Source organism: Podarcis raffonei, chromosome 10, assembly GCF_027172205.1.
Source record: "Podarcis raffonei isolate rPodRaf1 chromosome 10, rPodRaf1.pri, whole genome shotgun sequence".
NCBI classification, from domain to species: Eukaryota; Metazoa; Chordata; class Lepidosauria; order Squamata; family Lacertidae; genus Podarcis; species Podarcis raffonei.
In genome coordinates, this window is record NC_070611.1 from 2061344 (window position 1) to 2074969 (window position 13626).

Below are 13626 nucleotides of genomic sequence, written 5' to 3' on the forward strand. Positions count from 1 at the left end.
TGGCCTTGGTAACTGGACAACATTACTGATGGCAAATGAAGTCTATTCAGGGAGACAATGAACACATTTGGAACTGATAATTTAAAATGGCAGAGTAACTAGCGAAAATATTCATGAAATCAGTCAGTCCTTTTGGCTCAGCACTGGAAGGGCATGGAAAGGATGGGCAGCATGTTCTACTTTTCTTTTTGGATGTATTCAGGTTGTATTTTAACAAAGAGCAACTGTTTAAAATAAGCAAATGTTATGGGTAGAAAGAAGAGGAAGTAAACTTTACCACAGCACTCACAGGGCAAATATAGGATTCGAGCCAGCAGGGCCAACTGAGAGCTTTATCCCTTCCTTCCTTGTTCCAGATGTAGATCTTCCCTGGCAGGGGGGGCATCATTTGGTGGTTTGCCTCAGGTGCCAAAGTGCAAAGCCAGCTTTTAGCTGGTCTGGGTAAAAGTGGGAGAGAGAGAGAGAGAGAGAGAGGGAGGGAGGGAGGGAGGGAGGGAGGGAGGAGTGGAGCTCACCTCCATCAATGTGAATGACATACCTCTGTATAAAAAGGCTGCCAAGCAACCAATATATTGACATCAGGCGCTGTAAACCTCCAAAATATATTGGCTGTTTGGCAGCCTCTTTATACAGAAACTTCTATCTCAGACTCCAGAATATGCCAACAATCTTTTTTCTTGATCAAGATGAAGAATGTTCTCATGTTTATATATAGAAATAATAAGACTGCAGAAGTAGTCTGGCCCAGAAGGTCATCTTCCCTCTTACCTCCAAGTTGCTTAAGTAAGGAATATACGAGGGAAGAGCTAAAAGGCCAAAGCTCAAAGAGAAGTCAAGTTAGATAATTAGCATGGGAAATTCATAGAACTCCCTATAAATGAATGGGTTAAATCACATTCTTGAAGATAGTCCAAAGCTGAGGAGTATCTCATGCACAGTACCCCTGAAACTGCAATGCTGCGTATATACACTTCAGGATTTCCCATGAGCAGTTAGGGCTGTAAACATTTTTGTGTCCAAACATTCTGGCACCCTTGAGTTAAATGCATCTCACACAAGGGACCAGTTGTCCATCTGTCTGTTACATCCTTGCCTCCTCCAACTCTTAGAGGCATGGTGGGAGGAACCAGCTGGGGAACCCCCAAGGGAAGAAGGCTCAGACATACAGGCACAGTCTCCGATTGCTTTGGAAAAAACCCTGGAGAGGAGGGGACATAGGCAATTGTGGGGAGGCCGGAACTTCATAGGAACAAGGCCCACCAAAGAAGAGTTGCTGTGCTCATTAGGCCCAGCTTCCTTGTGCATGTCCTGTTTTTATAATAAAGAGTTAACCTACCTTACTCTGTGTGATTTACTGTGGGCTCACTCCTGACAACCATTCTGGAAACCTTTTACTATTACAAATGGTGTGACACAGGACGCCTTCTTATGTGACATAAGGGCATGTATAAGAAATGGAATACAGTCATACCTCGTGTTGCGTTAGGTTCATGTTGTGTCTTTTCGGCTTGCAAACGCAGCAAACCTGGAAGTGTAGAATTGTATAGACCAGCTGGAATATGCCATAGCTCTGTTATTAGGTATGCTATTAGAATAAGAAATATTCCTGATATTCTCAAACTAATGCTCAGTATGCTGACCTTTTTTTGGTTGTCACATAAAAGGAAATCGATATGGTTGCCTTCCTTTTGTCAGGTATAAAAGCTTTTTTAAAATGCTTCTTTAATTTGAGAAAATTTAACTCCCACATCTCCCAGGGGGATCCTGTTACCTCTCTGCAAGAGACAAACCATTCCCACTGAAGCTTTCAGAATCTTGCTTTCTGTCCCCCACTGTGACACCCTTCATTACGCACAAGGCTCCCCATATGCTGCCCTGTCTTTCCAGAACATTAATGCATTCCAGCTCACCAGTGGCTCGGTTAACTCAGTTTCCTACTGCTTTGAAAAGCCTCCTGCAGGCTGGGCCACTGAGAGCCTGCAAATTCAAAAGTGGCGTGTATTGCAGCATGTAAGCAAGCAGCGTGTGCAGTGAGGGGTTGACAGCAGGGCTGTCCAAGGAAGGAGCCAAGAGGGCACATTCACAACGCTAGACATTTTAGTGTGAAACACAGCGCCAGGTCCCAGGGGCCAAGAATGCCGTGGCTCCCACAACATTTTGAATGAGGTGGCAGGGCATCCACAAAGTATGGCCAAACTACAAGAAAGAAGATTCCACCTAAACATTAGGAAGAACTTCCTGACAGTAAGAGCTGTTTGACAGTGGAATTTGCTGCCAAGGAGTGTGGTGGTCTCCTTCTTTGGAGGTCTTTAAGCAGAGGCTTGACAACCATATATCAGGAGTGCTCTGATGGTGTTTCCTGCTTGGCAGGGGGTTGGACTCGATGGCCCTTGTGGTCTCTTCCAACTCTATGATTCTATGATTCTATGATTCTATGATTCTATGAAGTATTTCTGTAAACAGTTGCTTGCCAGGTCATCCATGGTGAGCAAATGGCACACACAGGTAATCAGGAAGAGAAATCTTTGAAAATGGGGAGAATTGGCTGGATTTTTTCACCTTCTTTCAGACCATGAATGTATCATAAAAGACATGACAAATGCCTATGAAGCAGTGTTGTGGTTCTGGACTGTCAGGAGTTAACACTCCATGAGCGTTCTTATCAACTGGGTGCACTGCCCACAGGATCCTTGGTTGTTTTCCTTTGATCTGTGCTCTGTGGGGGCTGAGCTCTCTCTGGGGAGCAGTCTGTCTGAAAACGTTAGCAAGGTCCTTTCAGTTTTTGTTAAGAGGCAGAAAGCTGCGAACATGCAGCTAGATTCTGTAGGTTTTCTTTTCTGTTTTGAATGCTACTAAACAGAGAGTTTTAGATTAGAAGCCTGGTGTCAAGCTAGTTATTGAGGACACCATGTCGACACAGACAAGCCATTTTACGCTGTGTGTGAAACTCTGCTATTATCCGGCAACTGAGGAGAGTGGCACCGCGTGGAATGGAAGCGTGTGGGTATCATTGGAAGTTTGTCGGAGTGGCAATAAATCAAATTTATGGCAGGGCCGTTGCAGCAGACTCAGTGGGTCAAAAGATATACAACCCAACAAACTTTAACAAGCAGGGCAATGAGCGTCTTAATGGGTGGGTAATTTTCACATTGGATTTGATGAACATGGTTCCTGTTTGCCCAGCCCACTGCAAGTGTTGCAACAACCCCATGTCAAGAACCCCATGAAACAGTCCAACCTGCACTTGATTTCCTGAACACCACACAAGTGCCCCAGCTACTTTTTCCCAATATACAGTGCCTCTGATGCATGCAGTGCACAGCAAAAACTGTGGCGCTGAAATACCATAGCAACATCTGCTCTTTTATTTCATGTACTTAAATGAGGGACGAGGGACTTGTGGCCCTCAAGATTTTGTTAAATCTGCAGCTCCTGTCACCCTTGGCCATTGGGTGTGGTGGCTGGTGGGAGTTGGAAAGCAGCAATTCTGGTTTCTTAATCCATGGCTTGCTGTCTTGTTCCATGGTGCTTCATGTTGGTTCTTCATCGCTCCCTCCCTTCTAAGTCTACTCTTCTTCCATTCCCCACCTCCACCCTAATGTTCTCTCTTCTCCATCCCTGTGGAACACTTGCCTCCCACCCAGGGCTTTTTTCCAGCCAGAACTTGAAGGGACTCAGTTCCAACACCTCTTAGCTGGGCACCATTACCATTCTAAGAGAATAAGGGAGGTATTCATGATGAGCTCCAGCACCTCTTTTTCTAGAAAAATAACACTGCTCCCACCATGAAAATCTGTGTCTAGATTTAAACAATGGCTGCACACCCACTATTATTCTCAGGCATTTCCCCCCCCCTAATCATCAACTCCTCCATTCTCTTATCTTCCATGTGTCACATACTCCTTGGCTAATTTTGGTCTTTTATAGATTTTTTTAAAGCATGCAAAGCATTTACGCTACAACCCTAAACACAATTACTAGAGAGCAAGCCTTATTAACAAGGTAGGACACACTTCTATGAGCAAACACTCATAGGACATGTCTCTATTTACGCTTTGTTTAAGCTTTGTAGATAAATATTATCATCGCTAAAGAAAAGCCTTTCCAGATGTTCAAGCAGGTACAAGGCTCTCCCTCTTAAAAGTTTGCTCCCTATCAACTGGTCTTCAAAAGCAATGCCACCTCCTTTGAAAATGGAGAAGCCTTTCATCGAACATTCTCTATATTTCCATTGCTCAGGTTGTGAGCGCTGATGTTTATGCAGCCAAAACCACCTACAGGCAAAATGGAGGTAGCCCCAGAACTGGACACATTTGTTTGCAGAAGCATGAAGAATATTTGGGTGGACAGGAAGAAGCGAGGGCGAGTGACTCCTAACACAGCCCAGTGTGGACTGAGTATGACTTCTGGGGTAGGAATGGAAAATCTGGATTGCAAGGGACACCAGGAATGGTGTGAACACTGAAATACATGCCCTTCATAAATTTGGCTGATACCCATCTAAAGTTTCCTTGTGACAGTGAATTCCATAAATTCACTGTATGAACAACTTTTTAATCTGTCTTGATTCTGCCACCAGTTAATTTTGTTGGTGGCACTTACAAAGTGTTAGAGAGGAATGTCTCTGCCTACTCTCTTTGCACCAGTCATTATTTTATAAAGCATTTCCATAACCTGCATCTCTTTTCATGTGTTCATGTTTACTTGGAATAAAGTCCCACTGAGTATATAGGGCGGCAATCTTAAGAAGCAACCCTGAGTCCCAAGCGGGAGCAACAGGACTGAAGCCATGGCAGAAAGCTTGGAGGGGGCACTTCTGTCTTCTGTTTGCATCCACTTCAGGCTACCTCAGCAGAAAAACCTAGATCAGGTCCATCCCCCGTAGCTGAGTCATCTTAGGATCCAGCAGATCCTTGCCCACAGCAGCTTCACCCCCCCCCCAAAATATCTCATAGTGGGGGGTGGAGATCTGCTGGCAGTAATAACACCAGCATTGGTTTCCACCTGTGGTATTGGCAGGTACAGCAGGGATCTCAACAGCAATGGACCCAGTGAAGCTTGTCAGAATTGGGCAGAGGGGCACCTCAGCCACAAAAGCCCACCCGAGGCAGGGGACTGCGAGAGCTGGATTGATCCTTTTCTAATAATAATAATAATAATAATAATTTATTATTTATACCCCGCCCATCTGGCTGGGCCTCCCCAGCCACTCTGGGCGGCTTCCATAAAAACCAAAAATACAGTAAAATATCACACGTTAAAAACTTCCCTGAACAGGGCTGCCTTAACAGGGCTGCCTTTTCTAAGTGAAATAGGCGCACAGCCACACACCATATACAGTCCAAAGTCCATTTTGGGGGGCCTAATCCGGCCTGTCGGTCAATTTAATCCGGCCCCCGTGGCAGTATATGTCCTGGGGCAACTCTGGGGTAAAATCCTAAACTTAAATCCTAAAAAAAGCTGAACAACTTTGGTCAGCTCTCACGCATGTTCACTTTATCAAATCTGTTGTTGTTGTTTAGTCGTTTAGTCGTGTCCGACTCTTCGTGACCCCATGGACCAGAGCACGCCAGGCACCTCTGTCCTCCACTACCTCCCGCAGTTTGGTCAAACTCATGCTGGTAACCTCGAAAACACTATCCAACCATCTCATCCTCTGTCGTCCCCTTCTCCTTGTGCCCTCCATCTTTCCCAACATCAGGGTCTTTTCCAGGGAGTCTTCTCTTCTCATGAGGTGGCCAAAGTACTGGAGCCTCAGCTTCACGATCTGTCCTTCCAGTGAGCACTCAGGGCTGATTTCATTAAGAATGGATGCATTTGATCTTCTTGCAGTCCATGGGACTCTCAAGAGTCTTCTCCAGCACCATAATTCAAAAGCATCAATTCTTCGGCGATCAGCCTTCTTTATGGTCCAGCTCTCACTTCCATACATCACTACTGGGAAAACCATGGCTTTAACTATACGGACCTTTGTTGGCAAGGTGACGTCTCTACTTCTCAAGATGCTGTCTAGGCCTGTCATTGCCCTTCTCCCAAGAAGCAGGCATCTTTTAATTTCGTGGCTGCTGTCACCATCTGCAGTGATCATGGAGCCCAAGAAAGTAAAATCTCTCACTGCCTCCATTTCTTCCCCTTCTATTTGCCAGGAGGTGATGGGACCAGTGGCCATGATCTTCGTTTTTTTGATGTTGAGCTTCAGACCATATTTTGCACTCTCCTCTTTCACCCTCATTAAAAGGTTCTTTAATTCCTCCTCACTTTCTGCCATCAAGGTTGTGTCATCTGCATATCTGAGGTTGTTGATATTTCTTCCGGCAATCTTAATTCCAGCTTGGGATTCATAGCCCTCTTTGAAAAAAGTTTGGGCACCCCTGCCATAGAACATGTGGTGCCAGAATCATCCACTGTTAGAAGCACACACACAAAAAAACTTTATTGTAGTCTATAGACCCAAAATACACAGTAGAACAATTGTAAATATCAAGAGTTATCATTGAGGTGCAAGATCAACCTTGCTAGCCAACAGAGGAACTTTAGCCCATACATACTGATTTCTGATTTTTACTGCTTCCGAGAGGAATTTTGCTATAGCCAGTGTAATAGTATCAAAATTATCCTCAACATATATCCTCAACTTATACCTTGACATAAAAAGAGTCAGCAATTCCAGGTTGTTCTGTTAGCATTGGATTGATTAGATGCCATCTAGCCTTTTTATAGAGACTACAGTGAAATGTGTTTCTCACATTCAGCATCCTGGGACCATGGGCACAGCCTATCTTGGTATGGGACACGGCTGGAAGCTGTTGTTGCGAATCACAGCAGAGGGGAGGCTGTGGCACTCAGGGGCTGCTTGCGGGCTTCCCATAGGCATCTGATTTGGCTCTTCGTATGTGGAATCTGCCATGCACAAACTTCCTGTTGTTCTCAGGCACCAGCATTGAATTTGTTCCATTTAAATGCTGTTTGTCTCATCCTGAGAAAATGGCATGCAGCTGGCGTTGTCTTTCCATCCGCTTTTATTTTTTTAACCAAAAGCAGCACTGAAAGGATGAGAAGGATGGCATACGAAGAGCTGGGCTGCTGCTTCACCTTTTTCCTTCCACGCAAACCCGTACCTTAAAAATATCCATCTGGTTTTTACTCCTGGAGGGAAAGAGACAAAAAAATTCCTTCTGGTCCCCCAACCCAAATAAACATGTTTATTTGCAAGCATTTAAATGCATTTAATATCTGTATTTGAAGAGTTGTACTGGCATGCATTTAGCAAGCCTAATATAGCCCAGCATTTGTCCTTGGGCCCATCTCCAGGGAGAGGAAGGACCCAAGAGCCCCCATATCTTTAATTGTTAGGAATGAGCTCTTGACAAAACCCAAAAATGTGGTCTGAAAGGAAAGGACTCCAGCCCTATTAGTACCACTATGTGCTAAACCAAATACAGTGGTACCTCAGGTTACATACGCTTCAGGTTACATACGCTTCAAGTTACAGACTCCGCTAACCCAGAAATAGTGCTTCAGGTTAAGAACTTTGCTTCAGGATGAGAACAGAAATCGTGCTCCGACGGCGCGGCAGCAGCAGGAGGCCCCATTAGCTAAAGTGGTGCTTCAGGTTAAGAACAGTTTCAGGTTAAGTACGGACCTCCGGAACCAATTAAGTACTTAACCCGAGGTACCACTGTATGAGGGACGCGGGTGGCGCTGTGGGTAAAAGCCTCAGCGCCTAGGGCTTGCCGATCTAAAGGTCAGCGGTTCGAATCCCCGCGGCGGGGTGCGCTCCCGTTGCTCGGTCCCAGCGCCTGCCAACCTAGCAGTTCGAAAGCACCCCCGGGTGCAAGTAGATAAATAGGGACCGCTTACTGGTGGGAAGGTAAACGGCGTTTCCGTGTGCTGCGCTGGCTCGCCAGATGCAGCTTTGTCATGCTGGCCACGTGACCCGGAAGTGTCTTCGGACAGCGCTGGCCCCCGGCCTCTTGAGTGAGATGGGCGCACAACCCTAGAGTCTGTCAAGACTGGCCCGTATGGGCAGGGGTACCTTTACCTTTACCTTTACCACTGTATGAAAATTATTTTTTCTTTTTATAATTAGATTAATCCTATTATCCACAGGAAGAAATGTTCCTTTTTAAGTACTGTAGTAATTTCAGACCAGCAGCATTGGTCTGAACCTAGTGGAATGGACACGCACACACACACTTAAATCAGACAAACTAATAAAAATCATTAATAATTATAAACTTGAAAATCATGATTCAATTTATGAGTTTCCTAATCAAACTATTCTCTCAGCTACAGTAAAACAGGCAATATTAAAACAGCTCATATAACTTAATAAAACCAACCCCAAATTCTGCTATAAAATGCAACATAAGCAGACAGAAAACCTCAGCAAGCAATCCAAAAAAGCTCAGCCCAGCTACAAAAGCTAAAAGCCAGCCAAATTGCCATTATTCTGCCATTTATATATGAAACACTGATATGTGATGCTCCTATCACATAAGAGCAATTATAAGTACTGGTCAGAATGGCCTACAGACCTCTGGGAAAGAATTGCCAGCCAGGTTCTACAAATCTGTTTCACCTGCAGCAGCACATAGGATATTTCAGGGCACTAAAGAGGCATCCTGTGCCTGGCAAGGTATAGCAGTCTTACTTATAATGCCATCAGTTACAACTGTGGAATACACGGTGGAAGAGGCATGGAAATGAGAGCAGAAAAAAAGCACTGATCACCCCAAAGGAAGATCAGTACCCTAAAGTCCTCCCCAATGCAAACCCACCCAGATTCCAAACTGTATCTGTCCCCCTCCCCCGCATGCCTACACTGCTGGTAAAACTAGCCCCAGCCCCTGGCACTTGGGGGCAACTCAAGTTCCTGATGCTTCAAATAGCCAGCTGCTCCTTAGTACTTATTGCCTGCTCTCAATGGCCAAGCATAGGAAGAGGCAAAACAAGGAGACAACTGCAAACTACATTTAACTGAATCTGCCAGCTAAACTCGAGCAAGCATCAAAGGAATAAGGGACCATAAAGTGATGTTGTGAAAAGTGTTGCCTCTAATCTGCAGGAGGATGAATGAGTTTTGACTAGGTCACGTCATGCTGTCATCAGGAATGGGCAGCTAGAAAGGAGCATCAGCATCACGGCTCAGGGCAACTGACAAAGCAGCTCTGCGGCTCTAAAGCAGCCTTTGCTCTTTCGTCTTCTTCGCTTAACCTGTGTGGCTTCTTTAATGTTAGTTTTACTGAGTCCTGCTTTAAAACATCAAACTGTTTCTCCTATATTTATTTATTCTTAAGCATGTATCTGAGAGGGTCAAACAACACGCAACACAGAACTGTGATCAGATGCCCATTATGTTGTTGTTTTGATTTACTTTAAAGCACCACTGGTTCAGTGAGGAGGGGGGGTGATTTTAATTGGAGCTGCTGTGCTGTGTGGGGGAAGATTGAATCATTTCCCCCTTAATTTAAACTGACCCCTTCTCTCTCTCTCTGGCTATTAGCTCCACTAGTATCATGCATGTATTTCCTGCCCAACAGGCTTAATAAATAGCAGCTTAGGGTGGAAGTAACCTTAGAAAGAGGGAACCACTTTCCTTCAGCACCACTGCTCTGATCAAAGCCAGAGTCTCACCAATTAGATGTTTTAGAATTGGAGAATTGTAAAGCTGTAGAGATGGAGGGAACCCCAAGGGTCATCTAGTCCAACCCCCTGCAATTCAGGAATCTCATCTAGATCATCCATGACATATCGCCATCCAATCTCTGCTCAAACACCTCCAAGGAAGGAGAGTCCACCATCTCCCGAGGGAGACTGTTCCACTGAGGAACAGGTCTGTCAGAAAGTTTTTTTCATATGTCTAGTCGGAATCTCCCTTCCTGTAACTTGAAGCCATTGGTTCAAATCCTACCTTCCAGAGCAGGAGAAAACTAGCTTGCTCCATCCTCCACGTGACAGCCCTTGAGATATTTGGTGATGGCTATCATATCTCCTGTCTGCCAGGCTAAACATATCAAATTCTCTCAACAGTTCCTCATAAGCTTCGGTTTTAAAGTTGTTGCTGCTGTTTAGATTACAGGCTAGCCTGTCACATACCTCTCACTATATGGGTTGTTTGTTCCTTAGCTCGGACTGTTCAATTTAGAGAATTTTCACACATCCAAGGGCCTTAACAGAAAACTGAGATCTGTGCTAAGATCATTTCTTTGAATGTTCAGAAATAGCAGCCACAGAAGTGGGCAATTCAGATGAGATCTAGAGAACAGTTTTCCCATTGAATTTGCCCCATTAGGGAGAACCTGGAAGGGCATTACATACTGTATCTAATAGAGCAAACTGTAGATTTGGCTGGAAAATTCTGCTGGGACCAACACACATAAAGTATATTAACTTAATGATGGCAACTGCTCCAGCTGATCTATATTGTCTAATGCAGCCTTTGCCAGTCTGGTGCCCTCCAAACATTTTGAACAGCCTTGAACAAATCATCTTGATACAGTGGTACCTTGGTTTAAGAACAGTTTAGTTTATGAACAACTTGGATTAAGAACACTGCAAACCCAGAAGTAGGTGATTTGGTTTGTGAATTTTGCCTTGGGATAAGAAAGTTTTGCTTCCTTTTGAGTGTGTTCCATTTGTAAATTGACTCCCCCACTGCTATTGGAAAGGACACCTTGGTTTAAGGACACTGGTTTAAGAACGGACTTCCGGAATGGATTAAGTTCATAAACCAAGGTACCACTGTACATTCAATACAGTGGTACCACAGGATGTGAACGGGATCTGTTCCAGAGCCCCGTTCGCATCCCGAACAGAACGTAAGACACAACAGCGCGTCCGCATGTGCCTCGTTTTGCCGCTTCCGCGCATGCGCGTGATGTCATTTTGAGCGTCTGCGCATGGGCAAGCGGCGAAACCCGGAAGTAACGCGCTCCATTACTTCCGGGTCGCCGCGGAGCACAACCCGAAAGCGCTCAACCTGAAGCGTATTTATCTCGAGGTATCACTGTATTATCAACCTGTGCAATCCAACCTGCCTGCTTGCTCTAGCTAGATTATCAGTGCCATCTGCTGGAGACATGCAAACATGACTTGAAGTTCTTTAATTGTCATGATAATTGAAATATTTTGCATATGATGCTATTCCTGGGATGGAGTCTGCTACCTTCTGCACACAAGCTAATCAGCCCTCCCTCCGTTTTCCTTATTTTCACAGAATACTAATTTGCCTTACCACTTGAAGACAAATGAAATGGGTCATTTGCAAACAGACTGGATGCTCATTGGCAGCCTTCATGTACTGCCTGAATGTTGAGACACAGCCTCCAACACTCTGATGATTTCTTTTTTAAAAAAAGAAGTTAAAATTTGTGTAGTTATCAGCTCAGTAAGGATCACTGGCTAATGTACATACAATCAACAGCAACTGCTGTATTCCTTTATTTTACAAGAGCCTCTCCTGCAGTGATGTAAGCAAACAGAGTACAGTGTCTATTCTTCTAGGCAAAAATAAATGGGAAAGCACAGTGCCCTGCAGGAAAATGCTGCAGCTGAAGTGCTCATCAGGCATTTCCAGTCTGGTGTTATTTGGCAGGTGGGATTCAATCACATCTTGGCAAATTGAGATTGCAGAGTTTAAAGTGGAATAACAAATTATTAGGAAGGAATGCTCAATAAACAGCCAGCATTTTTGAACCTTCCCACAAACTTTGTGTAAATATATCAGGATGAATCCTCAATAAACAGGCTAGTTTGGAAGTGACCCTATTCAAGATTCTGGCCCAAGAACCATACCTTTCTCCAGTCTTTTTCCTCTTCCTTGTGGCTTATTGCCATCCCCAACATTCATTCAGCATTCCATTAGCACTGAGCATGCTCAGTCATCACCAGGCTGTTTTTGAGTCCTGTCCCCACTCCCAGATTCTCCCCCCTAAAGTGTTTTTGTACTTATGCCAGTCTTGGGATTCTGAGCTATGGTCCTTCCCCATGGTCAATGAACAGATATATCTTTTTTTAAAAAAATTCCTAACATTTAGACTTGTCCTTTAAAAACCAAAGAATAGACCCTAGCTCATTCCACTAGCTGAACAGCAGTTGACAATGATTTTTAAAAATGCATTAATTATGCCACCACTCCATATGATGTAGTGACATTCATTCTGTGATACTGCTGGGAAAAGCACCCAACTTTCAAAATTATACTTAAATTTGGAAGGGTCAGCTCTTTGTGGTGCTTTAAGTTCCCTGCTGCTTGGGAGAAAAGCTCAGACAGTCTGAATGCATAGCATACTCTTATCTTGGCAAGAAGGCAAAGATATTTAACTGTGCCCGTTTCTCTGCAGTTCCCTATCTGCTCTTTATATAGGCTGCTAGAAAAGCAATGCATTTCTCAGAAATTGTTAAAACTAATTTGCAATTTACTGCAGCACTGATGTTGACAATTAGAGGTCATGGCACTGGACCAAAAATTAGAAGTAGCAGAGGAAGACTGCAGCTGAGATAAATAATGGCCTTAAGTAAAGGCTCCCAAAAAGTGTGTGACAGCTCCCTGTCTCAAACAAAGAATCATAGCACTGCAGAGCTGGAAGGGATTGTGTAAGCTGGATGACATTCAGTTTGCAGCAAGGAAACATCCTCCATGTTATACAATTCCTAACAGATTGTTCCATTTTAATAGAAGAACAGAGCTAATAATCGTACAGCTCTGCCTTCACCAACCTGGTGCCCTCCAGTGTTATGGACTAGTGGCCGACACGGATGGGCGTTGTGGTCCAAAACACGGTTGGTGGAGGCCAAGACAGATGCAGAGCTAAGTCTGCCCAAGTATAAGGCTAGTTGTGCCTTCCAGCCGGGGCTGCAGGTGGCATGATGAAGCACTTGCCACAAAATTAGTTTCTGATTTCTTTTTTAACAGCATGTTTTTACTGTTTAAAATGTAGGCTTGACAATGGAGCGATGCCTGCTGAAATTGCAGAAGCCACCAGAGAAATGGCTCTCTGTTTTCCTCTTGAGGTTATGCAGAGAGTTTTGCGTTGCAAAGGCTTGAAGGGAGGCAGGACCCCTAACAAGAGAGACCAAATAGGCTTAGTTGGGGGTCATGAAGAGTCTGACAGGACTAAACAACAACAACTTTTCTCATCTCCCCCCTGCTCTGGGCATCATCAGAGGCTGTCTTGGCTGAAGGGTACCAGAAGGGGAAGAGGTGCCTATTGCTTTGCAGAGTGCTCAAATTACAGGGCCCCTTTGCCCGTTTATTATACGCATTTGTATCCCCCCTTCCTTCCAAGGCCCTCCGGGTGCCATAGTCCGGGCGGTGCAGCCCTGCTCCTCCCTCGGACTTGGCTGCTCCCGCCACTCTGGGCGGAGGCCAACATATATAAAGACACAATAAAGCATTAAACATTTTTAAAAGCCTTGCCTAGCTCCTTGGCTCGGGGCTCGCGTAACTTCCCCGGATTCTTTGGGGGACGAGACGGGCTTTAAGCAGCCCGACTCCCCCTTAGTGGAGTTAGGGATGGTGAGGGGCGCCGAGGGGGCGCGCTGGGCGAAGGAAGGTCGCGGCCCGGAGCCCCGGCGCGGGGCCTTGAAACGGAGCGATGCGCGGGACGCGGAGGAGAAGGGCCC